The sequence below is a fragment of the Parasteatoda tepidariorum genome, chromosome 2, assembly GCF_982258835.1.
Source record: "Parasteatoda tepidariorum strain Cologne lab strain chromosome 2, Ptep-v5.0, whole genome shotgun sequence".
Classification (NCBI taxonomy): Eukaryota; Metazoa; Arthropoda; class Arachnida; order Araneae; family Theridiidae; genus Parasteatoda; species Parasteatoda tepidariorum.
This window is the reverse complement of record NC_141756.1, coordinates 58,242,732-58,268,439: the sequence shown is the minus strand read 5'-3', so window position 1 is coordinate 58,268,439 and position 25,708 is coordinate 58,242,732. Positions and strand designations below refer to the sequence as shown.

At 28.5% G+C, this 25,708-nt stretch overlaps 1 long non-coding RNA gene across 3 annotated transcripts in view; it reads left to right on the top strand.

Moving 5' to 3' along the window:
- The window catches only part of LOC139425001 (uncharacterized), a 168,263-nt gene that overhangs the window by 27,908 nt on the left and 114,647 nt on the right, over positions 1 to 25,708 (top strand). The window lies entirely within an intron of this gene.

The following is a 25,708-nucleotide window of genomic DNA, read 5'->3' as shown; positions in this document are numbered from 1 at the left end:
AAGATTCTAACCCATGATCCGTCTACCACTGCAGCACGGTGGTCGGTGCGAGTCGGGGGCGGAATTCGTATCAACCAGTCACAGCTTCAATTCGAATCTGGGTTACCTCATTGGGAGGCGACACCTTTCCCTCTGAGCCACCGCGACCGAGAACTATGCCGGAAACTTGTAGGAACCTATGTCGTTATTATAGATTGCATAGAGTTATAAACTTTCCACTTTTCTCGCGAAAACTTAGCCTTTCTGATCTAACCCATGATAGGTCTATTACTATATATTTTTGTATCAGCACTGTATACCAGTCATCAAGAGTTTTCAAACCCGGGTTGTTTCAATGGAAAGCGAACCCCACTTTATAAATCAATTAATCTTACCGGTCATTCCAGCAATTCTCAACAGAATTTATTTTTTTCATAATCGATGTTGAAATGATCAAATAGACATTCATAGATGTGAACTGCTTCATAAAATGGAATATCTATTGGACAGTATAACTACTAGATATTTCATTTTATTCAGTTTTTAAACAACCTTAATTTATTTATTAACACATTAAATGTCTTGTCAATTTTACCGGATGATTTCAATACTAATTTGTTGCATATTGTACTGAAACTGAAATTTATTTAAATTTGCTCTTATGTGTCTTATAATGAAAAGTAAGATTTTTATTTTGGAAAGATGTTTTCACTCTTTGAAGCACAGAATTTTTATTAAACATATTTTTCATACTTTTTTTTCATTATTTTGTATTAATTTAGGCCAAAAGAAATGAAAAATATTATATTTAGCATGTATTTCATAATTTATGGTTATGAAATACAGCGTTAAACACCGATGTCTTTTCATGCGTTATAAGTAAAATTTTCCAAACACTGCCGACTTCCTAACGGTAACTCTTCGAATTTACAGTTATTTAGATCTAAGAGTAACAGTTATTCATCATTGAAATTTCTTTAATTGACAAAATCAATTATTGATTTATGTTTAAATCTAAATGAAAAAAAATTTTTTTTTTTTATTCAAAGTACTTTTTGGGATTTTTTATATTCTAGTTCAAATATAATTCCGATTATCTGATTTTTTTGGTAAAAATTAGACTGATTTTTATGATTAAAAAATATTAAAATATATTTTTTTTGTAATTAGATTTTTTCTTGTAATGTCACAAAAAATATGTCATAAGGACACTGGTGTCCGATCTGCGTCAAAAGGCTAAATGGTGGTCTAACGAACAGAATTATAGTATAAAATGCATAAAATCTTGGATAAATAACGCTAACTATAAATGTTGAAAATTGTTAGAACATTTTCCCTCCATTTAATATTTTCTTCAATCTCTTACAAATTATCCTTACTACTACTATCAAATAAAAGTATTTATTCGGCTTAAAAATGGCCACTGATTGGTCTCTTATTGTACAAATGTTGTAAACGGTCTCTTTTCTTTCATTATATTTAAATACAAAATACATCTTACAATGTAATTGATTACTTCCACACAATAGAATTCAGGATTTATTCCATATTATGTTCCTTTTTCCTATGTAACAGGTATCGAACAAAAAAAATAATACGGCAGTTCTTCCTCTTATGATTATCATTGCGTGTTGCCATAATCACTATAATGGAAGTGTTTGTCCCCTCCGCCTACCTAGCAAACAAAAAGCGAGGCACAATAAATTCGAATTCAATTATTTTTGTTCCATTCCGCCTAAGCATTTCTTTGCTCGTCCGTTGTCCATATACTCTTTAGCCAATAAGAATCCCTACTATTCATCACTTTGGTCAACAGAAGAGGTCGTTTATTTATTTTGCTGCCTTTTGTTTTTTATTCCTCTTCTTTTCTATCGTGTACTCCTTTTTTAGGGATGAATTATGGTTAGGATGTTGGCAACTCGTGTGTTTTACGGTTGCGGGCACCACCCTGATGTGACTTTGTGTTCCTCGTTTGTTAAGTAGTTGTTCGCTGGAATCGCCTGCCCTCCTTGGGCGTTGGTCCCTGACCACTCTATATTATGTCAGCTGGAATGCTTGGTTATTCATTAGGTGAATATTAATATAATGGTTCATTTGCCTGCACATTTAATTAGCCCTTTTAATTATGCAACTGACACTGCAGTGGAAGAGGGAGTCTCAACTTGAATGTGTTTTCAAAGAAAGGAAAGTGCTAGTTGGAAGATAACGAAGCTGATGAATCACAAAGAAAATGCTAATTTTCTGGTGCTCTGCTTTTAATTTTTAAATCCATTTAAAGGTTGTTGTTATTGCTATTTAGAAACAGTCGAAATTTTCAGTTTTATCTTAAGTTTTGTATTCGAATTATTTGTTTTAATTTAAAAAAAAAAATTTTTTTTTTTAGTAAGTTAAGAGCTTTGCATTAGCTTTGGAGATAAATGAATCGATGATAAGAGAACAATATGTATCCAACTTCAACCATTTATATTCCTTTTCGTTTTCAGAGATCTAAATTTATTGAAATTGCAGATCTCTACGTATAACGTGTGTAAACTGACAGTATCCTTCAGCTGTGCTATGGGTTGGAGTGCTAATGGCAACTCTGTTTCAAAGCTGGAGTTATGGGTTCGATTCTGGAGTGTATATGGTGCAAGATGCATGCTAATCTGCCTACTGTGTGTCATAAAAATTGGGAAAAGAAGTTCTCCAGTTCTTGCTTTTGATCTGGATGCCCGAGACATGGATGCCTGGAACTGATGCCTGGATTCCCTGGATACTGCGCATTGCCCAACACACAGACGCCAAAAAACTATACATTTTTGCGGTTACAGTTTTCTTTAGAAAATGTGCATAAGGATCATGAAACGTTATTTACTGTAAGTCTCTAGAATGTAGTGTTTCGAAGTAGCTCTTAAAAGATGAATCGCTGAAAAGGAAAACTACTTATTTGGGTATAAAAGCCCGTCTGAATGAGTGATTCAGCATTTTTGTTCAGGACATACGTGTGCAATTTACTCATCTGAAGGTTTATCTTTACGTAAATGCAGGTTTCACGACTCCGAGATGTCTTAGTATTACTCCCTTTTTCAATTGTTTGCCACAAAATCTCTACTAATTTTTGTTTTTGCTTCATTTCATTCTAAGGACAGCAGTTCAAAATTCGTCGTATTAAAGATTTTTCTTGCCATGCGTTTGCTGCTTTCAAAATTTTAGAATTTTTTTTTGAAACCGTCTTTGAACAGCCAATCTAATTGCGAGTTTACGGCTACCAATGCTCAACTCCGTAGCCTTGTAATTTTGAACCCAATCCAGAAGACTCCTGATTCAAGTATTGAGATAAAGTTGCCTTCGTGGAGGATTTTTTGAGTTCATAATGTGAAATTTGTTTTTATTGAAAATAGAAACAAGGGCATAACTGATCCAGGGATTCTGCAGTCTGGATATTTTATTAAAGTGGTAGCAAAAATGAGATAAATCTAAATATTTTAAGCTACCTATAAATATTTAATTTAAAGCAAATATATATGGGTGTAAAAAATAAATTTGGAATAAATAATTTCGTAATTCACAAATAAAAGATAAATTTAAGCATTTTCCAGTAGTCCTGAAAAATCTTAGCAACCACTCATTTATTTTTTCTAGATCGGGGGAACCCTGTGACTTGTTTGACCAGTATTAGTTATGCCCAATCCGATCAGCATTTAGTATTATCAGTTTCATAAATGGATGGAAAATTTATTCCATATATTTGTCTATACATTTATAGTTATCAAATCCAATCCTACCAGCATTTAGTACTATCAGTTTTATAAATGGATTTGTTTATTCCATATATTTGTCTATACATTAATAGTTATCAAATCCAATCCGACCAGCAGTTGATATTATCAGTTTCACTTATGGATGGAAAGTTTATTCCATATATTTATCATATCCTAATCCGACCAGCATTTGGTATTATCAGTTTCACAAATGGATAGAAAGTTTATTCCATATAGTATTTGTCTATATTAATCAGCATTTGGTGTTATCAGTTTCATAAACGGATGGAAAGTTTTTTCCATATATTTGTCTATACATTAATATTTATTATATCCAACCCGACCAGCAGTTGATATTATCAGTTTCACTAATGGATGGAAAGTTTATTCCATATATTTATCATATCCTAATCCGACCAGCATTTGGTATTATCAGTTTCACAAATGGATAGAAAGTTTATTTATTTTGATAAAAAAAATATAATTTAATTAAGCTCTTATTAATTTTCTTAAAAAAATAATTCGCACTTAGAAGAAATACAGTCTCTTTAAAAAATAAAGAATTTGGTAAATAAATATTATTAATGATAATTTTGGTTTCTTAAACTATTTTAAAATGTTTAACGGAAAATTTTGTTTATTCCATGTAGAATATTAGGAAATAAGACGCTACTAAGTTAAACTAAAACACCAAATTTTTCAATATTGCAAATTATGACTGTGTTTAAATCTGAACAAAGCTATCAATACTTCACTTACAACCTGACTTTTTTTTCTTTTTTTAAATACTCACAATCGCCTCTTCAAAGCAAATCGACTGAATTTAGACAAAATTTAATCCACGCTTCTCAAGCAATTGCTTTTACTCGTCCGAAAAGACCAGAACAGAACTCAACGCTATTTAATATATTAACTTTAATCAAATTACATCACCCCGAAATTGGCAAATGATCTTTTAAATGGGAAACTTCAGAATTTTTCCCCATGGCGAGTATTTTCATGAGAAAATGGCGAATAGAAGAAGAGAGAGAAAAAAAAAAGAATTAAAAAAAATTCCTTTGCTCGACAAATGCGACCCCAATTACGAGCATGCCGAACAAAAGCGTAAAAGGTATTTACAGGAATTGTGAGTAAAGTAAGCAAGCCAAGAAAATTCGATCTTAATTGAGACTGACGTATAAAATTAGAGCTTTAACGACGATATGATTGAATTAGAGCTACCGGGTTTTCGTTTTCGGCTTCTTTTATCGGAGGAGACGAATATTTTCCATTTAAGTTGGTATGGATGGAAAAGAACTTATTTCGAAAATTCGGAATTTAGATTTAATTTCACTATGTTCCAAATTGAGAATTTTCGGTTGAGAAATGCCTAAGGTGAGTTAAAGGTGGTTTTAATTAAATAGATTCTAGAAACTTCGCACTTCGTGGAATGCCTTGAAGTTAATTTTATTAAATATTTTGACGATAAAACTATTTTCATATGATCTTGTTAGAAATAACATAACAGTCAGTCTTAAGTATTCGAGGGATGCTAAATTAAAGTAAATTGTTTTTGAAAGTTGAAGTTACATCATGACACAAGTCAAAGTTTGTGAAATTATTGTCTTTATGTAAATATTTTTTATGTCCTTGCTTTATTTATAAATAATAAATAGCGAATTATTTTTAAATATCATGCCTAAACTTTCTTTACTGTTTGTCACATTTATGTGATTTAAAATTTTATACAATCGTATTATTTCAAGCCGAATAAATAATACTAAAAATAATTATTTTTATTATTTATTTGTTATTTGGGTGAATTTGACTTCATTTATTTCTATACTGAAAGAAGTTATATTACACTTGCACTGTGAAACATTCCGGATCAAATTATGGTAAAAAGTACCAGCTTTCAGGGTGGCGGTAATTTTTTTTCCGAAAAATTTCTTTTTACTGGAGAATAAAAATTTGACATACTGTAATTTTTACCATAATAATTGCTGTCAAATCACTGAATCAAATTAAAAAATTTTATACGGTAAAAAGAGATTTTACGGATGATACACCTCTAAGTGCCGGTACTTCTCACCGTAATTTGCGGAATTTTTTACAGTGTAGTTTTCCGATTCTTGTAAATTTTCCCTTCTTCGCGGTTTTCAAATGTTTCTGTAAAGATTAACTAATCCTTACTTAAAAACAACTGCAATTTTTATACTATATTATAATAATTTTCTTTTAACTATGTAAATTCTTTATGATACAAAAATGTAGTTAATAAAATTAAGACGGTTTTGAAAATAGTTTTTTTTTATTTTTAAATTATTATTCATTATGATATTTCTCATGTTTTTTTTCCCTCGAAACAATCCACTATCAATTAGTATTTATTGCAGAGGCCCGGATAGCCTGGTCGGTAGGGAGCTGTGCCCATGTCCAAGAGTTCGTGGGTTCGATCCCCGCCGGCCCAGTGTAGTAAATGGTGACTGATGCACGTGAAATCTGTCGAGTCGCAATGTCCTCCTTGTTCCCATAACAAATCAAATCAATACCTCTAGTGGTACTGATCCAGGAGTTTCCTTGTCTTCTGGATTGGCTCAAAATTACAAGGCTACGGAGTTGAATATTAGTAGCCGTAAACCCAAAAATTGGGTCGGCTGTTCAACGGCGGATATAAAACTATTTATTGCTGATGAATAATTATATAAAAAACTGCATTAAATTTTCGCATTATTCTTAATGGTTATTCTGAAATACTCAGAGGAATTTTGAACTTTTTTAAAACGTACTTGCATACGTACAGTAATTTATTACATATTAGGTGATATTGTAATTTTCTATTGGAAACTTATTAATATGATAATGAATTTCGAAGCTTATTAAAATAATAAAAATTTTAAACAACCTTAGATTAAAATACTCTATAAATTTGAATTGAATAATTGGTGAGTTTTTAAAAAAAAATTATTTTGATTTAAATCAATTGCTTTTTTTTTAAAAAAAAACTCTTGATTTAAATCATGATTTTTTTAAGAAGAAAACTTCATTTAAATCATGATTTAAATCGTGAGTTAAATCAATGAATCGTGATAATGAGAAAAATTTTATAGGAAATAATTGACAAAATAATTTTGAAACTTAGCACGAGATGAAATCATACAACTGTTATTAAAACAACGAAATACAATATAATTATGAAACGCTTTGTGATATGAATACATCGAATTTAAACTTATTAAAAGTATAAAAAATTGTGTAAATTTTTTTTAAAAATAATACAAGCAGTGTTTTACCTACACACTTCCGCCAAGGATTGAAATAGCCTCGTTGAACTGCTAGGACATCAATTCTGCATATAATGTAATCATCTAAATTACATCAATCTTCATATCAGTAGATCCATAGTTCCATTATTGGTAATCTAGATCCATTGTTTACTACATTAGTCATAACCTTAGCTTTATTAGATCAGTCTAACATTTGGGGAATGAACTTCATTGTAAGATCCCGATACGCAGATCGGTAACAAATTAACCAGTAATAGACATGTAAGTGAATTAACAACTCGAATATCTTTAACATCTCGTAACAGGAATGATGTTCTCTATTGCTAATTTTATTTTATTACTTGAGCGTATTTCCCATTTTCCTGGAATTTTTTTATAATTGAAAAATTTAATGGAAGACTACAAATTTAATGCGTTTATGTTCTTCTAAGTTTAATAAATTTATTATTAGAATCCTGTTACTCATGGTGGTAACGAATTTGCCGAATTTTCTCTTCCGGTACACAAATAAGTAGTTTTCAACAAGTTATATTTTGGTGAAATATTGTACGAGCTTATAGATTAATACTCATAAAATTTCTGAATCTCACGTAGGATTACTTTGTGGAAATTAGGGTAAGTTTTGTCAAGTTTTTATCTATCTTCTCTCTGTGTTTAGAAAACTAAGAAGAGTTTGATACAAATTCTTTATTTTGTCGAAACCGATTTTTTTAAAATTTGGTTGCGACCGGATTCCCTAAGAAAAAGAAAGATTTCTCTTACTTTGTAGAGTTTATCATTGTATGTGAAGTTGTTAATAGTTAAGGATTCGTGAATCGAGATTGCTTATGAGTTAATTATCATCACCATTTTAAATCACGGAGCAAGTGTCTCCACTGTGTGTGGCAAAATATTCTGGGCCAACAGTTTTAAATATAACTTTATTTAAAATAAATTAATTTACTTAGTTTTAAAGTGGCCAACTTATGCAACGATGCAGAAGCTCAAATCTTATTGAAATTTTCAGCAATGAGCCTTCGAGTCTTCTGCCTATAATCAATCTATCCCGCTCTTGCCGAAATTCCAGTTTTGAGACTCCTGACTTAGGTGAACGACAATTGTGAGCAGATCAAACGTACGATTTCACACTGTAGTTTTCTTTGTTTAAACAACTCAAAAATTGCAGCTCTTTTGCTTGACGTTGTGAAAAAGCCAAAAACAGTACTTAAAACTTAAGAGACAATAAAAAAATCATAATTAAAGTGGCAAACAAAAAGAAATGAACACATAAATTAAAAAGAAATTACCTTCCTATTCTATGATTAAAGAACTAGTCCGATTTTTTTTTTTTTTTTTTTTGTTGTCGCACTCTGAAATCTTTATTTGGTTTGTACAGTACATTCTAATTAGGCTGGCTGTAACAAACTAGAAGAAACTACATTCGAAAGGGTTTAAGATTCCTGCAAGACTTTTTTATAAGATTTTTGCTTGAAAAATTTTATTTGTGATTTTTTGACGAATGATTTATTTTCTTTTTTCCAAGGTTTTAAATTCGAATTCTATAAAACAGTCATATCCTTTTTTCTTTCTCCATGAAAATTAAAAAATGCATTAAAAAATAAAGTTAATTTTAAATTTAAATTTCTTTAATTTTTTTCATATGAATTTAAATTTTTTTATTCAAATTTCTCCTAGAAATAGATATATTTTCATCATCTAACATCTGATAATGGAATATTTTCCAAACATATCTTGAAGAAGAAAAAAAAAATCTAATAATAAGGGGGAAAGCGCCCATCCAAACTTGTGGAGAATAACAATGCCGTTGTCATAGTAACCGTAACCGTTGCCCTCAGTTACTGCTGCCAACAAATCACGTGTCGGATGCATCAAAAATATTCGAAATTTTCTACAGAGTGAGAATATAATATGAGTTTCTTAATTCCCATCACCATATTCGCTTCTTTTTTGCACCCTATTTTTATTGCTGTCTCTTTTTTCTGTACCTGCTAATGCATAGGAATTGAAGGTCAAATTACTTTCTCTTCCAGACCAGTTTCATATTCCATTTCATGTCTGAGTGCCTAGATGGGTTGAAAAATCTTCTGGGAGCATAAAAATCTATGTTTGGAATTTAGTATGCGTTTTATGAGATTTTTATGATTTGATTGCGTGTTACTTGCAATTTGTTTGGAGAATTGATTTAGGTTATGATCCTGTCTACTCATGTATAACCACAGACCCCTCCATTATAGGTTAGAATCAGTAAATAGACTTTTTTTTTTGTATGTGTGTGTGAAAAAAACTATTTACATAATGTTTATTTATTTATTCATACCGTTCCTTGCTTAAGTGTATGTTTTTATTTGTTCTGAACGCAAATAACATAAATTTAGGTTTGAAATTAGTTTTTAACAATGCAGTAATTCTAAAAAAAAATTTAATAACGATAATTTGTAAGTGTTATTTTTAAAGATCAATTTTTGATGAGATTCCCTGCCGACGCTAAAAAACGGTTAATTGTATTTAATATGTATATATATTAAATTGATTTTTTTTTCTTTTTTCCCCGTAACCCTTTGAATTAAAATTTTTATTGAACAAACTTTTCATACTTTTTTCATAAATTTGTATTAGTTTAGGTTTAAATAAGTGAAAAATATTATATTTAGAATTTTAATAATTTACGTTTATGAAATATAGCATGAAACACCCGTGTCTTTTTTGCGTTAAAGGTAAAATCTTTCAAACACGACTTACATCCCAACGAGTATTTTTTAAATTTGAGCTTATTTTCAGTTATTCGTCTTTGAAGTTTCTTTAATTTACAAAATCAATGATAGATTATATTTATTACATTATTATATTATATTAATATTTATTATAGTATTTTTTTAAAAATTAAAATTTGAATATTAATGGAAGAAAAATTTTTTTTTGTTAATTATTAGACTGATTTTTATAATTAAAAAATTCCAAAATATATTTTGTGTATATACAGAGTTTATAGATAGAGTGTATAAAAAGTATATAGAGTGTCGCCAAATATATATAGACAAAATAATGTAGACAAAATATATAGAGTGTCAGAAAAAAATACATATAATTGATACCTGTGTCCCAACTGCGTCAAAAAGTTAATCAAAACCCCTCCAAAAAAAATACAAACTTCAAAATTTGCGTTCGTAGGAATCTTTCAATACTAAAGTGTATTTTGAATTTGACTTTGCGAAATGAGGGAAACCAATGAAAAAGCAAATGTTTTAAGCAGGATGATTATTAAATGAAATCAGTTTAATAAAAAAAAGTCATCTACAATAAAAGCATCGGTTAAAAATAATAAGATTGACGAACTATTTCATAAGTTCATAAGTGAATTAATTAACAATATACTTATATCCTGTTTTACTACACTGTAAAAAAATTCCAGATATAATTTCGGTAAAAAATACAGGCATTCTGGGTGTCGGTACTTTTTATCGTAAAAGTCATTTTTACCGGAACATGTTACGGAATCGGATTACCGTAATTTTCACAGTTATTATTAATGAGCATCACTGAATCACTGTAATTATATAAATATTACTGTAAAATTGTGAAATCTTATTGTAAATTGTAAAAATAAGGGTGAAAATGCATTTTACGGATGATGCTCCCAAAGTGCCGGTACTTCATGCCGTAATTTGATCCGAAATTTTTTCCAGTGTGCTAGATAAATTTGGAAATGACGATTTTTTCTAAGAAAATAATTTTGAGAAGCTATAAAGCCCAATTAAAAAAAGCTGGAACCAGAGGCTTGTTAAAAGCATACTTACCAAGTAAAAAAAAAATTATTAAATAAAATAATTAAAACAGTAGGAAGTTGTAAGATATTTGTTATAAGTTATATTTTATTTTTATTAGCACTAACATCCTTCTACAGAAGTTGATCTTGAGTATATGTATTAAGTTCGCTTAAGCCACTAGAATTCAAATTTTTAAATGTAAGAAGAGTTAAGCGAAAAGTGTATTTTAGCGGCTGTCAACCATGTTATCCCAGCAACGAAGGGGAAAAAAAGCATAACTCTTAATTTATAATACTAAATTTATAATACTAAATTTATAGTGCCACGTTTCAATTGTTTTTACGCTGGTTACAAAACTAATAGCTTATAAGAAACCATGTGCGATGCATTTTTTTAAATAAATTTAAATAGATAAAGGCAACTATGTAACACAGATATATAACTGTATAACTTTATCACATAATGTTTTAAATAGACAGTTCCTTTAATCAAAACTTTAATCAAAGAAGTGTTAGTACAAGTGTTTTATTAAGATATATTTTGTAGAAGTACGTTACCATACAATATTAATAATATATAAACAATAATGTTTTGACGGAAATCAATCTACAGTTCTTTTTCAAAGCTATAATTGTAGGTTACAGATAGAAATATCAACTTCCTACAAAAAATTACGTATTATTACTTTTCATACTGGTGTATTTTATAAGAAGACAACTTTTAGTGCATGGCCTTAAGTGGATTAATAAGTCAATTATAAGGAACCAGTTAAAACGGATCCCTATACATTAATGTCGTGCAGGCTCTGGAAGTCTAAAAAAATAATCTTATAGAAGATTTCACTGAAATTTGATTTTCAATTAAACTTACCAGGCTCCAAACAGTTCCAAGTATACAAAGTCCTTGCTCCTTCCAGTGCTCATGACATCAAACAGAATCTCATACAACATTTTTTTTTATTCACTTCTTATAATCTATTATTTTTATATGAAATAAACAACATTGTCATTCAGTTAAAAACAAAAATTATGTATCAAAAATTTCATTTTGAGAAAATATCATTCGTCACAATGGCATGGAAATAGTTGCTAATTTTCTGCCACGGAGACTCCAATTAAATATTTTCCAGAACAGAAAATGTTTCCATTCCTATAAACATAGAACTTTCTTCCCAATGCAAGAGATTGTCCCTGCAAGAGAAAAGCGCGTTTTTAATTAAACAATATGTCTCGGAACTCGGCAACAAATGGCTCCCTGGTGGACTTCCGACTTCCTTTTCACTCACATGTAATTAGACGTAGGCCGACGCATTTCTATTCCCTGCCTCCCTAAATTATTCATTTACGTTTGTTATCAAGCCCTCTTCGCTCACTCAAGCCGTCTCTATAATAGCACAATCAATAGGACACACCAACTTTCTTCGCTCTATTATAAATAAAAAAGATCCGGGGACTGTTCACAAATAGAGATTCTTAAATATTTATCCATAAGACATAATCTATGCGTTCTACGTAGCACTGTTAAGAGTATAGTAGTATGTGCTTAAAATACCAATGCTAAATGCATATTAAAAGATTAGTTTATAATACGTGTTTAAAATACACAATTTGTGTTTTTAACGTTATGAAGTTAAATATGTATTAACCACACGTTTAACTTGAAGATATAAAAATAAATATTAGTACATAATCGACATATATAATATGTATATACAAGGTTGAGCACATAAATATTGTATTTTAAACATATTGCATGTGAAATATTGATAAAAATAAGACGTTAAAAAACTAGTCAAGAATGGAGAGTGTCTTGTTGCGTCCCTCGTCACTGAATGTAGCACCCCAGGGTGCTGCGGCCTGATTTTGGAACCCCTGGCGTTGACTGTAGCAAAGATATCTTAAACAGCATTTTAAAGGGGGGCGGGAACTTAGTCAACTAACTTTGAAAAAAAAAAGCACCCAGTACTTTGATGGGTTTAGGAGATCGAGTGTTCGCCTCCAAATGAGATGACTTGTCTTCGAATCCCAGCGATGGCTGGACTATACGAATTCCGCCCCCAGCTCGCATCGACCATAATGCTGACGTAAAATATCCTCAGTGGTAGACAGATCATGGGTTAGAGTTCCCTTGCCGTCATGGTCAAATGTCCCCACGATTTAACTATTTCTTGGTTAAATAAATAAAGTAAAATTTTAAACTAGTAGTTAAACTAGTAAACTAGTAGAATTGTAAGCTATGTTCTTTTTTCCAAAATCATTAGTCAGCATTTTTTTTTTTTTGTTCTATTGCAAAAAAAAAAAAAAATTCTAAAAAAATCTATATGAAGTAGTTCACCATTCCACGATGAAGAAATAAGAATGTTTACTGTATTTTCGAAGGAAAAACATATTTCTTATTCTCATATAAGTTCCTTTCCTTCTTTACTTTCATACAATGTTTTATAGGAGACCAGTTTTCTTCATGAGGGCCGAAAACAATTCACTTTTCTGAAGGAAAAAAAAATATTACATTTATGAATAGAAGAAAAACTGTTCGAAGCAATAGTTGTCGACATAGAAGTACGGGCGCTTTCTTAAACAATGAAGTAGCTACCGTGCATGTCAATTTTTTTCACACATTTTTACTGCAACATATTTTTTCTTCTGAGATTTTGTTTCCTTTTTCTAACATCAGTTGTTTTGTTTTTCCAGTTTTCCCGCCCCCGTGCTATTCCCTGTTTCTTTTGTCATAAGCGCTCACCTTTTACAAGTTCCAAAAGATTTTTTTAAAGAATAAAAACTTTTTATTTTAGTTTTATAAGAGTGTTGCCACACCATCTTTTGTATTTTCCTTTTTCTATACTTCCTTCCGTTTTCTTCTGCTCTTCTCGAATCGGTACCTTTTTTCCCCACTTTCCACTCGTCCTCACTTCACTTCATGTTTTTTTATTTATTCCCCTTCTTTTTTTGATATCGTCTGCACGACAAGCCTTCTTACTACTCTCATTTCTTTTATTTTACTCCGGCGATTTTTAGGTCATTGTTTCTCGCGAAGTCGTTTGAAGTTACAGGAAGAAAAATGGTTTTCCAAAAATATTGGACTTGTGAAAGCCAAGAAGGAGAATTTATATATAGATATATATATAAACACCCTGAATAAGAATTTTATTTCTCTGCGAAGTTTGTATTGGGTGTCATATGAAGCACGCAGTCAGGGTTGCCACTCTACAGAGAGAACATGAAAAACCTGGAAAATACACGGAATTTAAAAATCATCAAAAATAACAGGGAATTTTTATTTCTTATTTTCGTTTTTTAAAAGTGCAATCTATATGATACTCAAAGCGCAATCTATATGATATTTAAGGGTAATACTTCAGCTATACTAAACTATTTCATTTCCTATTGCATTATTTCTTTTAAATATGTTAAGCAGTTCGTTATTTCTTTAAGTTTTTCCAGCAATTAAAAATATTACAGTTAGTCTAATATAGAATTTTAGACTAACTATAATATTTCTAATTAGATTTATTTTAAATTATTTTTAATTTTAGACTAACTATAATATTCAAATTAGAATTTTTAAAATAGAATAATTTTTTAAATTATAAAATGATGTTCAGAAAAATTCAATCAAGATTTACATTTTTATATATTTACTGTTATATTTTTAACCATGTTGTATTGTTATGCATCCATCACTATTAAAGTAAATTAATTTTTTTATTGATTATAATTGCGGTAATTTAACTTTTTTCGGTACTTATGTATTATCCCATTCACCATTTTCGCCAAATCTGAAAATAAATTTCAATGTTGTTTGAATTTAAGTATTTTCTTACTTTCTTACACGCAATAAGTTATATTTGTATTTTATCTATTTCTTTATGATATATAAAAATAAATTTGGAAGATACCAAAATGACGTAGGCGTGGTGTTGGCGAAAATTGTCGACGGTATTATACGTAAATACCTTTTTTTTTTTCAATTATGTTTTAAAAAATTTTTTTTTTCATTTTATGTATTTTAAAATTTCTTTTCTTCTTGGACTTGATTCCCCCCCCCCCCCCAACAACAACGTGGGCCGGTTAGGGCTGACCTAGTAGAAAGAGATGTCTTAAAAAAATCTCGAGCCATTTTTTTAATTCTAGTTTCCTTTTCAACTTAAATGTGATTCTTAATATTTAAAAGTGATATTTTGTAAATAAAATGAAATATCTGAAACTTCTAACATCATTCTGTGCATTTTTAATATATTTAGCACTGCAAATGCGATTCTGAACATTTTCAATGTGATTCTTGACTCTTGGTGCATTGTTAAGTGTGGTATAAAAATACAGTTAATATTAATAAACTATCTCTCCGCATATGTCGTATAAACTACAATGATAAATAACATGATAAATGCTAGTAAAAACTGTTAGGCGTGTTAGAATATTCTTCTAGTAGAAAGTGTTAATTTGTAATGCAGTGTTATTATTTTCTAGTGCATAGTAAACCATTTTGTTGAAGAACATATGCAAAAGCATTCATTTTGGCAGACAATTGCCTTAGTATAAATATTAACTTGTAACTGAAGGTAAAGAGCTGGGTTCCCGCACTTATAAATATAATTTTAAGGAAAAACATCAAACAATAAGTGATTTTTAGGTATTTTTTGTCGATTTATTTCGTTAAATTAATTCTATTGGGTAGAAGAACAAAGAAAAATACAAACAAATATAAGATCAATTTAGAAAAGTAGAATTTTTATAATTTAAATCGTTTTCACATTTGGAATTGATATTTAGTTTCATATAAATTTTAAAAACTGTAAGTTCTGTTTCCTACAAATGACCATTCAGAAAAAATAACTCGTTTTCTATTGTACTATGTAGAAATTATCTGTAGGACAAAATTAAGAAATTTTACGATTGGCTAGTAACCTGTTGTATCGTACAACAGCCCTTTTTTAAAAAATTGAAAATTATGAAAGAATTACAAAAACTGTTGATATTAATGCATTTTTTTTAAACATTATAAGGTTCATTGCTAAAATCAAGAAAATATTTTACCTCTTTGACGGAGAGGGGACACTGGTGTCCCTTTTATATATTTTTTTTTCCTGACGCTCTGTTTAGAAGTAAAAAAATGTATATTTTAAGTATAAAAAAACAGCCCAATAATTACTAAAAAAATCTTTTAGATTATCGGAATTATATAAGTACTGAAATATAAAATAAAAAAAGTAGTTTGAAAAGAATTTTCATTTATATTCACTAATTTATCAAAAAAACTAATTTCGTAAATTAAATTAATATATATATATAAATGATGAATAACTTTTTTTCTTCCATCTAAATAAGTGCAAATTTGAAAAATTATTGTTTGGAAGTAGGCGGCCCTGTTAGGAAGATTTTACCTTTAAAGCAGAAAAAGACACCGGTGTTTCATTCTGTATCATAAATTATTCATAAATTATTCTTAATCATAAATTATTCTTAATCATAAATTATTCAAATGCTAAATATATATTTTTTCACTTATTATTTAAGTTATTATTTAAGTTAATACACAATAATGAAAAAAAGTATGAAAAATATTTTTACTAAAAATTTTGAGTTAAAGGATTAAGAAAGCAGAGCGAAATAAAGTAACTTTAAGAGTATTTTAAGATATTCATAATAATTCTATATTTATTATTTTTTTAAAATAATCGGATAGCGACTTGCAAACACTTTTTATTATATTTAATCTTTCTGTGGCCCGTTGTGAATTTTTGGCTTTTTGCTATTAACACATCTTTATACATTGTTCTTGAAAATATTAATAACACAAAACTATTTGTATAGAACTGTTAAGGATTACACATATTGCTATAAATATATTTCTGAAAATAATATGAACGAAAAAATAGGGTCTTTTCCATCTGCTCATCGGACTTTCCATCCAATATTCTCCGAAATAAGTTCGATGACGAAAGAAAGTTAGTGTAAGTGAAAAAGGGCTATAGCAACTAGAAAAATACAAACAAATAAAAGATCAATTGAGAAAAGCAGAATCCGTAGGAAATGGTCAATGCAAGTCAAAATATCTTTTCTGTGAGACTAAAGCCAGTCGACAGTACTAGAAATACCCAGTACTACCTACCCTATAAAGGTAGAAATAAAAGTACAAAACTAAACAGACTGATAAGTAAAATAAAAAAAAAAGTTCTTGAGTGGCTACAGCTTCTACTCACATGGTGGATTTATCGAGTTCCTATTCTACCATTTTCTTTTTCTTCTTAATTTTACTTGTTCTTTTTTTTCTTCTTCTATACCCCATACCTTCGAGCTGTATTTACTTTTCTTCTCGATTTTCTTCAAATCACAATTGTTGTTTCATTCGAAGCATCTCAAACAAAAGGAGGTTGTGTTACAAATAACTTGAAAACTTTTAATGGTTTTATATAGATGTATGTTTTGTTTTTATATTTCTTTGGAAAGATTTTGGAGCACGAATACATCTATATGTCTCTTTTTATTTTTAGTGATTTAGAAACTAGCTGTAGAAAAATAGAAGCTAGCTAGATTCCCTTGACAAATAAAAGATTTTACAGCCGGATTATCTGAAGTTGTATAAAAGTTCTAACTTATAAAAGCCTAAATTTTTTTTTTGCCATGGTCAATTGAAGATCGAATGAAGGGAAGTGAATGGAATTCTAAGTTATATGAACTTTTTTATTTTTTCATTTTTATAAAAAAAAAATGGATGAAGATACAATCTTTGAATTATTTCGGAGGGACTAAATATTTTTGTATACTTTTTATTTTAAAACTATACTTACTGAATTATTCTTTCTTTTTAAGTTTTACATTTTTCTTCCTTTCATAAAAATCAACAATAAATGAGATGTTCTAAAAATTTAATTTATTATTGACTTTAAATATAATTGAAGCAATAAATTTTAAAGTTTTAAGAAACAATAAATATTCGAGTATATTTAGAATCCTAAATTTATCGAGTATATTTAGAATCTATTATCTCGTATATTTAGAATCTGTTACAAAAATGTTGTTGTTATTCGAGTATATTTAGAATTAAAAATAGATGAGGATACAATGTTTGAATTATTTCGGTGAAACTAAATATTTTTTGTACACTTTTTATTTTAAAACTATGCTTCAGTGAATTATTCGTTCTTCTTAAGTTGCATCTGCATTTTTTTCTTTCGTAAAAATCACCAATAAATAAATGTACTAAAATTTTTATGTATTATTTACTCACTTTTTAATAAAAATGAAGCAGTAAGTTTTGAAGTTTTAAAAAATAATAAATGTTTGAGTATATTTAGAATCTGTAATCGTGTATATTTCGAATCTGTTATAAAACTTTCGTTGCTATTCGAGTATATTTAGAATAAAAAGTAGATAAAGATACAATATTTGAATTATTTCGGTGAAACTGAATAATTGAGTACTTTTTATTTCAAAACTATGGTTCAGTGAATTATTCTTTCTTTTTAAGTTTTGCGTTTTTTTTTCTTTCATAAAAATCAACAATGAATGAGATGTACTAAAATTAAATTTTTATATATTATTGACTTTAAATATGATTGAAACAGTAAATGTGCGAGTATATTTAGAATCTGTTATAAAACTTGTTGTTATTGGAATATATTTAGAAGAAAAAAAAAATAGAGGAAAATACAATCTTTAAATTATTTGGGTGGAACTAAATATTTTGTGTATACTTTTCATATTAAAATTTTGCTTCGGTGAATTATTCTTTCTTTATATTCTTTTTATTTAATTTTAAATTACTCGTTCTATTTAAATGGATGTGCGTTTCTTTTCAAGCGTTGCATATGTTTTTTTTCTGTCATAAAAATAAACAACAAATGAAATGTATTAAACTTTTATGTATTATTGACTTTATATATAATTGAAACTGTAAATTTTGAAGTTTTAAGAAACGATAACTGTTGCAACATATTTAGAATTTTTTTTTTCAAATTCTCTTCTTTTTTAACTTAACTTTATTGAATTATTGTTCCTTTGTTTTCAAGCGTTACTAATGTTTTTTTTCTCTTATTAAAAGCAACTACAAATAAAATGTATTAAAATTTTATATATTATTGGCTTTAAATATAAGTATAGCAATAAACTTGAAAGACATAACGAAGTATTCGAATATAGTTAGAATATAGTCATTCTGAAAAACGCTAATTTAACATAACCCTAAAAATAATTCTGTTTTTCTTTTAAAAAATGTTTCAAATGTTATTTTTATTGTATAAAAATAACAACAAATTAATTCAAAGTTTGTTTTTTTCCTATGGTGGATCTGAATATTCATGAAACAGAGAATTTAAAAGATTTAATAATCGGAATAAATGTCTGGGTATGATTAGAACGCAATTTTTTTTAACTTGAAACTTGCTTTAGTAAATACTTTTAGTGTTGCAAAATGTATTCGTTTTTTGTGGAAAGCTACAAAAAATCGAAGCAAAGTGTTAAATACTTTAGAGCAACAATTCCCAACTTCTTTTCGTCTATGGAACCCCAGAACCTCACTAATAGTTTATCATAAATAGATAAAGTTCATCATTAATTGTAGACGCAATATCCAAAAAAAAAAAAACTAATTATTTTCAAAATATTTAATGCAAAGAGGGATTTTTTTTAAAATTATTTTTATCAATAACAGTCTTAAAATTAGGTTTATATCAGATAGTTGGGTTGGTAGGTCAAGGGCGGCATCTTATGATGTATTGTTTATAATTATGTTAAAAAATGATAATTTAAAATTAAAACAAACTGCCAGTAGTCCTGGCTTTTTTACCTCTTAGTGGCCAAGGCAATTTTGTACTCTGTTAAAAATTACGAAATTTAGATAAGTTAAGGAAAAAAAAATATTCTAAATGTTGAGATGTTTTTCAGGGAGACATTATTTCTGCATTATTGAAATCAGTTATTTTATTCAGAATTGAAGAGTTAAAGGGAATGCAATTTTCAATTAATGCATGCCCTTTTCAATATATTGTTATTTAGAAAGAAGCTATTTTTTAAGAAAAATCTACTTTTTTTTTCACTTACCTTAAATAAATTTACAAAAAAAATTATCAAATGTGTTAAATTAATATTGTATTATTGTTAGGACATAAATATAGTTAATAAATTCAAAAATCATGACTGGTTAAAAAAAGACTAATTCTTAGAACCCTTGTTACCTTTTCTCCGAACCTCAGGGTTCCGTGGAACACCTTTTGGAAACTGCTTAGTTCAAATGCTTTAGAGCATTAGAATACTAATGAAGCAAGACATTATAAATATTTAATTAACGGAATAAATATCTAAGTATAGTTAAAATTAAGTTGTTGTTTTTTAAAATTTATAAATAAAACTTTAGTAAATTGTTCCCTTTTTCAGAAAAATGTTTCAAACCTAATTTTTTTTTCATGAAAACAACAACAAATCGAGGTTAAATTTTGCGTAAAATCATTTTTACAAGGAACAAAAAAAACTGATATGTCGTAATTTTTGCAGTGATAATTACCGTAAAATTACTGAATCACTCTGATTAAATAAATATTACTGTAAAAAATAACGATTTAATATTTTTCGATAAAAATAGATTCTATTAATGATGCAAATCTACCGGTACTTAGTACCGTAATTCCATCCGGAACTTTTTACAGTGTTTAGGGAGAAAAATTAATTATTTAACTGAAGATCATAATTTAATAGAAGAAAAAAAAATTATAATTTTTTTTATTTATTTTTTTAAATTTATTTAAATTGTGAACCCAACCCATGAGGATACCCAAACTGTTAATCATTGATGATAGACATCTAAACCAGGATCAAGACAATTCTATTAAATATTTCTAAACAGTATAGCAACCTTTGAGAGCAACGTATAAATGCTAGAAATTTTAGATGAAAATATATTAATATTATTGTAACGTTTTGAATATTATTGAGCTCATCAGATTCGAACAAAACTATTTTCGTCCATTTTTCTAACTAAAAAGAATGACGATCTATATTATGATATAAAAACAAATGATAAGAAAAAACCGTAAAATCTCCATGTAGTTTCTTTTAATGCTAGAGAAATTTCAAGAACAGAAGAAAACCTTGGAAACGATTTGATGTTCTAATCAATATTGTATCTGCTTTTGCACTTTCAGTATTATTTCAATCAATGTTAGAACAACTGTGATTCAATACCCACCTTTCCTGATCATGCCAGTTCCATTATAGAAACACCTGCTGCTAATCACGCTGACAAGTGCTCTTTCTTTGTAAAATAGCTCAAACTAAAGCTGCTCATTTTTCTTCCGAATGGAGTTAAGCTTTATGAAATTAATATTTTGATTCACAAATTTTGATCTAAATAATTAAAAAATTTTTTGGAACTATGAAGGATTTTAATGCTTAATGTCATTTAAATTTTTTCAGTGTAGTGTGACCTTCATTTTAGCTCATTTCATAAGATTCTGACTTGATAAAATGGGGTTGTTTAAGGGCGTTCTAAAATAGTGCAACTAGTTATTTGCATATATAATCACATAACCTTAAAAGAGGAATGCTTAAAACATTTAACTATACTTCCTTAATGAGATTTAGTTAACATGAAAACAATGCATCTTGAAATAATAATTTTCTGTAATGATTTCTTCGAGAAGCAACAGCTTTTACTACTTCGCATTGACCGCATCGATTCCATATTGTATAGTTTTTATCTTTTGTTTTATTTGTTTATTAAATCTCTTCACAGCTATTTCACGCCTTTTACATCTGTTTCCTCGTATGCAATGTAACTTATAGTTTGTCTATAATAAGAACTCCCCTAGCCATTCGTCTTGACCCGTTGCGGTGACTATGGTAACAAGATATAACTATTTCAAGCAGGGGTTTGGGTTCACTGTTTAGAACTGGTTTTGGCTCGGTTAGGCGAGAGAAAGGTAATCTTTTTCTCCAGTCTATAGTGTTCCAGTCTATAGCCCTAGAGTGAAGAGAAGCTACATTTCCTGAAATGCGCTATTCTTGTTTCCATAGCAGCAGACGGCCGTAGACTTTGCGACTGGGGGAGTTCTTGCCGTAGACAAACTGTATAAACCTTCTTTATGTATTTTAAACCCTCCTTCGGCAACCAGTCGTTCCGTCTTCTTAATCGTACTGCTCTACATTTACCCTGTTGCTTTCGGCAACATTGCTTTAAATTTTAAATTTAACGAATATTTTTTAAAAATTTAAAATTAATTGTAAATTCTGCGGTAAGTTTGATACATCACAAAAATTTAATGTGATTTTACAGACATTATATCTAAGTAAAATTGTTTGTGGCATTAATAGTAAGGTATCAAATCGACAGTACAAAAAGTGGAATTAATTAATAATTTAGTAAAGCAAATATAAATGTATTATTTAAGTTTTTAAAAACATTTTCTTTTAAAATCAGAAGTTTGTATCTTCTACAAATAGTAATTTAATGTATTTTAATTTTTATGACAAACTCTTTAATATGATAGTAATTGTTACCGAAAAAAATAAACTATCTTCTTCAGATAACTCAGTCCAATTAATAATGTATAGTTCAAAAACTAACCGACTTCTCTGTTAGATTATGAGTACTATAAACACTTGCAGGCTAACAATAAATAATGGCATCTATCGTTAATTTCATTCGTTAAAAACGTTATTCGTTAAAGTTGGTTTCTGTAGAGATCGTAGAACTTTATCTCTGACTACAAGCATTGAAATATACTTTGTGAAAGAATAAAGAGTAGTTTTAAATGCGTGTTTAATATATAATTTTAACAAGTAGTAAGTATTCTAAGATAATAAATTATTATAGTTTAAGTTCGTAAATAGCTATCAATTTATATAAATTTTTTTTGTCATGATTCATGATCAAAAAAAAAAAAAAAAAAAAAAAAAAGAAAGAAAAATTCTCCGAAATGAAGTAGATACTTGCTGCGAAGGAGTTATATATATTTTTGTATTAATTATTTTTAAAATAGGAATTAACTTCATTAAAAATATAATAATTACAAATAATCACCAAAAAATACATTACGCTCAAATTGATTTCCCGGTTGAGATGTTAATTAATTTTATTATTGAAGTATTTGCTCCGAAGAAGTTATAGTATATATTTAATTTTATTAATTATGGGAATTATAATGTAATTAAATATATATAATTTAAAAAAAAAGTATTTAATTTGATAAAACAAAGAATAAGTATGGATAATCACTTATAACTACGATCGCATAATTTACTACTCAAATCGAATTCCCCGTTGAGATATTAATTGAAATGTACTAAAACTGAATATCTCCTATTTTAAAAGTTTGTTAGACTGATGAAGCAGCATTTTTAAAAAGACCGAAAACCGACAAAAAGTTACTTTTAGCGAAACAATAGAGAAAGTGTAGCTCTTTAAATTCGCTTTTCGTCATAAAAATTCCATTATTTCAAGTAAGCTTTAGAGAGGAGAGGACCAAATAACCAACTTCACGACTCCTCCGTTTCGTTGTTTTTTAAGGAACTAATTGCTCTGCATGAAAAGACTACCATATCCATCAAACTCGTACCTTTAAATAGCAACTTAGAAGGATATATATTTGGCGGTCAAGTCAGATCATCGCCAAAATGTCTACTTCGAACAAAAAAAAAAGTTAATTTAAGTGTTTCTAGCACTTAAGGAGTTGTGCGGCATTATAGAAAGAAAAGAATGACTTGCAAGATGGAAATAATGCCCTTCTCTGTTTTCCAAGCACTTAAGTTTTAAAAGAGAGAAGGGCTTCGAAAAATTACCTCTGGTAAGCAAAGAATAAGAAAGTATAACGATTATTTTTAATGCTAAATGTAAAAGTTTTAAAGTTAGCAACATTTTTATTTTTATGTAAGGGTTACTGTTGTTGATTTACTCTTTGTTTATACATCTACATTTATTGACCTCCAAGTAAGTTGAGCGGGATTTTTATCATTTGATGCTATCTATAATAAGTTGTAGGAATAGAAAATAATAGATGTTCTGTAGAGTTTTTAATTTACATTTTGAAGAGAGTTTGTTTTGAATTCTAACATTACTTATTGTTTTTAAATTTAGTGGATTAAATTTAATTTGATTTAATTGTTTTTAAATTTAATGGAAATGTGAGCTATTAAAAAATATTTACCTATCTTTTTTTTCGAAATTATATTTTTTGCTTTTCGCAGTCTTATTTAAAAAAAAACATTGTAGCAGTTTTGATCAAAAGTAACTATTGCCATAATTATTTTATAAAATAATTACACTAAATAATGAATGAATTATATAAATTTTTAAAAAAAGAACTTTTTATGTGTATGCATTTACGCACGTATTCTATTGTTAATGTTTGTATTTTTATTAAATGTTCTGATAAAATCTGTAATTTTCATTGTGATTTTCGACATAGTTTTAATTGCCTTGACAGTATAACTTTCAACACTAGAAAAAATTCCGGATCAAATTCTGATATAAAATACCGGCACTTTGAGTGCATCATCCGTAAAACCCGTTTTACCGTAAAATATTATGCCGTAATTTTTACAGTAATTATTTAAATGAAGTGATTCAGTGATTTTAACTTAATTACTAGTGTAAAATTACGGTATATCAGATTTTTGTTTCATAACATGCTCAGTTAAATATAGATTTTACGGTAAAAAATACCGGCACTCAGGGTGTAGATGCTTTGTAGTATTGAGTTACAGTGTATTTAATAAAAAAATAAGAAAATAAATAAAAATTTTGAACTATTGGGTGTATTGCATTTACATATCTTCTAAATTTAGAGAAATATGTATTGATGATTCGCTGTTTCTGCTCTAAAAATCAAATAACAAAACAAAGAATAATTCTGTACTATACAAATTCATTCATTATCCAAAATAAATCTATTAACTGTAAATAAAAATTAGTATTTATTGAAAGTTTTGAAGCTGTAGTTGGAAAGTGATATGTTACAAAGGCAACAACTTATTAAAAATAATTCAATTTCGTGGTCGAACTATTATTTCTTTATTTTAAAATTATACCTGTTTTCTTATCTTTTATGTTTGGAGGTTAATAAATGTTTTCTAATAAATTACATCGTGTTCGTAATGGATATTTTTTAAACTCATGCCCTAGGGACAACAAATTTACTTTATTCCTTGTACAATAACATCACGATTTACTTCATTTCTAACTCTATTTTTCTTACCCAGTTTACTCCATTTCAATAATTGAACATTTATCGCCGGTGAAATAACAAGCAGCCATAAATATAAAATCCTCCAAAAGCCGTCATTTTTCCAAAAGGGTTCCTTTTTTTCCCCAAGTGGACTTATCGCTTATTTATTATTTATTTTTTTAATCTCGAACCCACCCCATTCCTTTTAAACTCTTTTAAGCGTTATTTACCTACGTTAAAAATGAATGAGAATCAACTTGTCGGTCGTTCGTCTCCTATTGTTTTCTAGAATAGAATGGGAACCATTTTCTGTGTGGACATTTCCTGCTTAGTTTATATTCTTCATTGTTCTTCATGTGCCGAAGACTTATTGTTTCCGAAATTGGTAATGGTTTTTCTGAATCCCTGTGCACTGGAGCTGTTACTAAATCTATTGATTGGGTGAGAAATTGGTGAGGTTTTTGCAGAAATGATTAGTTGGGAAATTAATTTTGATTTATTGTGGCTAGAACATCCCGTGAAAAGCTTTTACACTCCGCAGTGTTTTTTTTTCCTTCTTTAATTTTACGAATGAAAACGTTTTAAGATAAAATGATCTAATGATGCATCATGCATTAAAGCAAAAGTTCACAAAACTATTATCTCTGGATTCCGTCGATTTTAAAGTTCCATGTGCCTTTTTCCCCTAATTATTGCAATTTAAGAATTATTAATGTATCCTGTAGTTCTAGTTTGTACTTCTGTCCCGAGAGTGCGTGCTGTATAGTTGTTAACAATAAAAATACTGTTAGTATATATATATAT